The following is a 4,862-nucleotide window of genomic DNA, read 5'->3' as shown; positions in this document are numbered from 1 at the left end:
AACGGCGGGGATGGCAGCACCTTGCCTGAGCCCTGCACCAACATTGGGCCCGAGGAGAGGAGAGTCGACGATGGCGCCTCTCCGCATGGCGGCATGGGCGCCCCAAACCGAGCCTGGACGTGCTTCGGTACAACGTCCACCTCTGGACACTTCTTAGAACAACGTCCAAATCTGGATGCCCTTTGAAACAACGTCCATCCTATTTTTACAAATTCAATTTAAGATTTACCACTTATTTAATTCAAGACTTATTAATTACTATAAATAAAAAATTAGTTTTTCATAGGCAGGGTAAAAAAAATATTGTATAAAAATCAGAATGGAGATGCATTTCTTACTTGTGAAACTCTACAATGTAGAGATGTGCTCAGGTGGGACTATTTGAAATTTTCCTAATAATCTCATCACCTTACGAGAGAGCATTGATGAAACTCAACTGCCACTAAGTATATGAGAGCACTGATGGGTCCATATTTCTCCTTTATCTGTTAATTCTCTGATAGAAAAATAATGGCTGGACAGGATAAAGTGGTAGACTAATATCCGATGGTACATTAAGTTTTTCAAAAATACATTTATATGCTTTTGTTGGCATGGTTCCTCGTCCACTCTTACCATGAACTATGAGCAAAACAGAAACCTACGGCCAGGCACATGCCTGCAATTAACACCAAATGCAACCAACGCTATCACCATTGTTCTGCTCACCGGCAGTCTTACCGTTGCCTAGTCACCCTTAAACTATGCCCAGTGCCCACCAATCACTGCCAAAGCCCAAGACATCAGGATCAGTAGTTGCAAAGCACTAGATGGGCCATGGCGCGGCGCCACGCCGCGCGCAAGATTATATCAGTAATAACATGAATAATACAGGATGGTACATTGCGATAAGAGCATTTACAATAATCATCTAGGCAAAACAGATAGGTACAAATAACTGACAAATTATTAATACATATACGCATGTCACAGTGGACATATTTTTGACAAACCACGCATTATGACAATTGCCATCTTCAAACAAGAGGCAACGAAATTGTCTTCAAACATGGTTACAACAGTATGACATCTTTTGCTTGGTTTCCAGCTGAAGACTAACAATGATCAGTCTTGTAAGCTCACCCTATTAGTGAGGTCTCTGAGAAACAACTCCACTTCAGTGAACAATGATTTGGATAAAAAAGGAGTTTGCTCTGTTCTTTTGTCATGTATATATCCCCAGTATGTTGACCTGACATTTAACAATATGAGATGTAGTAGGTACAACAAATTTAAATAAAAAGTGGTTTGTGGTGCAATCGTTTTTCAATTTACTTTAAAACTCTGTAATGTACAATTCTTCATGAATGGATAGCAAAGAAATTGTATTTTTCTTTCTGAACTGGAATGACCTCGATTGACGTTCTCCTGCCAAACAATACATCATATATAACGTGGGGTAAAATGGCAAGTAAGTTAGCAACCCTAAAAGGAACTATGGCAGAATACTCTCAAATACAAAAACGAGAAGGACCGGAGTCTGCTGCTATCTGCTTGTATCATGTAAGCGAAATTTTGAACTGAAGGGTATGGTACACATCAATGCAAACATCTGTGTTGTTTGGTACATTTGCACTGTCCTGAAAGTAAGGTGGAAAACAACAAAACCATGATATGACAGGTGAGGTGGCACCAAATATCAAGTGCCAAAATGAAATATGTGCTGACTGATTTATACTCCCTAGTGTCCTTTTTTACTTGTCTAGTACACTGCGAGAGTGTCGAATACCCATGTTTTTACCATTCTATTTTTCTAATCATATATCTATAAGAATTAGTAAAAAGATAACTACACTGCCAAGTCTTAATATTTTTTGATATTTTAGCTGGTAAAGAATCTGATGTTTGAATCTTTGATTGCATGTATCCTAATACAACATCTACAAAGAACAGAGGAGATATGTTTTGTGGTGCCTTGAATGGTTTGCACTCTCCAACACAGTACATGATGTTCTTCAATTTTGGCACCGGGCCATCCAAAGAGCTTGGGAATGCAATACTTTTGCAGATGATGGCTAACACTTCAAAGGAAAGATGATGCATCCAAATCCAGTAGGTCAGAATCCAGGAATCAAACAACATTTTCATTGCCATGTTTCATACATATGAAGCTAGTTTGTCCGTGAAAAGTAGCTATGGTTCAGATATATCAGTGGACATGTATTTAGAAACTACAATTCAAGTGGCAAAAAAGCCTAAGATCTTCATTTCACCATCTATTCGGTGATAGATGTTGCAGTCAATTACCTTACTTTCTGTTCAGAATTGCACTTGCTTGTTTGGATGGTTTAGTTCACCCTAGAAATAAACTCCCCTCCCCTATTACACAGAGGGATCATTTACCCTCTCGTAGCCCTGCAATATCCCATCTACCAATTACAACTATTATCCTAGACAACATCTCATCTTAGACGGTGGGCTAGGTGTTTCCATATCCCACTCTAGAAAAAAAAAAAAAAACAAAACAAGCCCATTCTCTTGATTATTTAGTATCGACTCCAAAATCAGAGATAGGTCGTTGTAGTCAATTTCCGCTACCCAAATCTCCAGATATGAAGCATCGAAGAGGTGCAAGAAACTATCTTTGAATTAAGATGCAATTTCTTTTATAAAGTTGGGAGATCTGAATGTGCTCACGTTGACGTTGTGGTGGGCAGGAAAGAGGTATGTGGTGCTGAGCTCGTCGAGGAACATACAGCATGCGTGCGCAATACGCACGGCCGCCACCATGTCGCTGTGGAGCATGTTGTACGCGTTCTGCAACATCACCACTCCACCACGTCGGTCAGAACAGGTACCCAGTAGCAACATGCCGGGGACAGCTCACAATGGAAAGGAAATGCATGGTTCCATGTGAGATAAAGTTTACTGGGCTCGCATGAGTATTGCTAGTACCGATCAGTGCACACTCAGTTTGCAGCAATTCAAGTTGCTGGACGATAATGACCCTGAACTGAGAAACCAAGATATGATAGGAAAAGTTAGTTATGGATTCAATTTTCAGTAAGTGTTGACACATGTTGTAATACTTGAAACTTTCAAAGTTTCAAGTAACAAAAAGAAATAGCTAACAATGTTCCATTCTAAACAGGTTGTTAATCGGATGATTGACATGGATTAATTACTCCATGCTTATAATGATTTGCTAAAAACTTTCTTAAACTACATCATTTGTTAGGTTGATAATGTGTAATATTAAATTTATCAATATGAACAAGTAGATCATCCATTTGATTTCATCCGCATTTCATCACTTTAGAATGTTGCCTGATGTAAATAAACTGGACAAGAGCTGCTACTATACAAAAATAGACCAGACTTTGGTTAATTTTTTAGATTTAATTTCTGCCCTGGATCAGTAAAGAGCAGGCCCTGTTATTCATCAGTCCTTCCCTAGCGCCGTTTAGAACTCCGAAAAAACGAATTTCGGCAGAGCATTTCAGAATAAAATTTTACCTAGCAGTTAGAATGAAAAAAGGAAATTAACCAAAATTTCCCCGATAGCAGTCAAAACGTGCACACACATACATTAAAATGATCAAAGAGCGGCTCCTTGAAAAGATCGATCAGCCAGGCAGGCATCTGGTCTGATACATGATTATAGCAGCGAGATGAGATCGATCGAAAGCAGGAAGGATTTGTATGGTCACCTTGTGTTGATGTCGGAGTCGATGAAGAGATAGTCGAGGACGCGGATGATGGTGCCGGCGCGGATGGCGCGTGCCCTGATGAGGTGAGCCATGGACGCGACCAGCACCCCCGCTCCGACATCGCCACCATCACCACTCCGCGCTCCCGATCGGTAGTGAGAGTGAGAGGAGGAGGAATGAAAGTGAAATACTCATATAGATTCCTCCCAACACCGCCACCGCCGGTACTACCTCCAAATCCATCGATCCAGAAGGGAGGACGGCACCGGGCGCCGGCTCCGACGCCGCCGCCAGGAGAGGAGCACGGGACGCGGCCGGCGCTCGTGCAGGCATGAGGTCGGGAAGAGGCCCGAGATAGGGGAGAAGGGGGGGGGGTGGCGACGACGGGTGGAGGACGGTCGACGACGGCCGCGGCGGGGGGAGCCACGCGTCGGTGAAGGCCAGCATCCCCCGCCGGGCAACCTCACCCCTTTCTCCATCGGCGTTGTCCTCTTCATCCTCCCATGCCGCCGTCCTCTCCCCTCATACCCTATTCAATCCGGCGCGGGGTTGGCTCGCGCAGATCGAGTCAGTGCAGATCGGGACGCCTTGTCCCCGCCCGTCACCAGCTCCTTTCTACCCGCACCTGACACCGCCACCACCACCGCGTTGCCGTCATCCCCGACGCCGTCGAAAGGGGATGGAAGAGGGAGGGGAGCACCGGAGCCGACTCAGACGCCGCCACGAGGGGAGGGGGAAACCGGCGCCGGTTACGCCACCGCCGCGAGGGGAGGGCGAAGAAGGGGGAAGGGGGACCGGCGCCAGATGACGCACGGCGGCGGCGGGGGATGGCGCACGGCGACCACGGGGGGAGAGCGAAAGGCGACGTCGAGGGGAGGACGGACGGCGGCGGCGGGGCTTGCGGCGGCGGCGGCGCTGAGGTGAGGGAACGAGGAGGGTTTGGGGATTGGGGGTAGGGGATGGATGTTTTTCATAAAAACCCCTAGAAGCGGAATTTTCTCTTCTTCACATTGTATTTCGCTGAAATACAAGGGGTTTTTCGGATAAAACATGTCGGGTTGTCAGTCGGTTTAAGGAACTGTGCGATATTTTCTACAAACACGAGGAGTTTTTTGCAAAAATAGCCAACCACGCTTATCCTCCCCGAGGAGCCGAAAAAAATTCCAAAAAAAC

General features: G+C 45.0%; 1 long non-coding RNA gene across 4 annotated transcripts; it reads right to left on the bottom strand.

The window, feature by feature from the left end:
- Window positions 1-856: 856 nt before the first annotated feature.
- On the bottom strand, window positions 857-4,637 carry LOC107281795 (uncharacterized). 4 transcript variants are annotated; one of them, XR_010742570.1, is made up of 4 exons: window positions 3,690-4,637; window positions 2,677-2,992; window positions 1,315-1,619; window positions 857-1,231 (listed from the first exon to the last, which is right to left on the bottom strand). It is a non-coding gene; the product is annotated as an uncharacterized lncRNA (long non-coding RNA). The 4 variants fall into 4 exon arrangements; XR_010742571.1 differs by having other exon boundaries at window positions 1,315-1,407; XR_010742568.1 differs by lacking the exon at window positions 1,315-1,619.
- Between the last annotated feature and the right edge of the window lie 225 nt (window positions 4,638-4,862).

This window comes from Oryza sativa, chromosome 7 (assembly GCF_034140825.1).
Source record: "Oryza sativa Japonica Group chromosome 7, ASM3414082v1".
Classification (NCBI taxonomy): Eukaryota; Viridiplantae; Streptophyta; class Magnoliopsida; order Poales; family Poaceae; genus Oryza; species Oryza sativa.
Note: the sequence above shows the minus strand (reverse complement) of the source record. Positions and strands in the feature narration are given on the sequence as shown.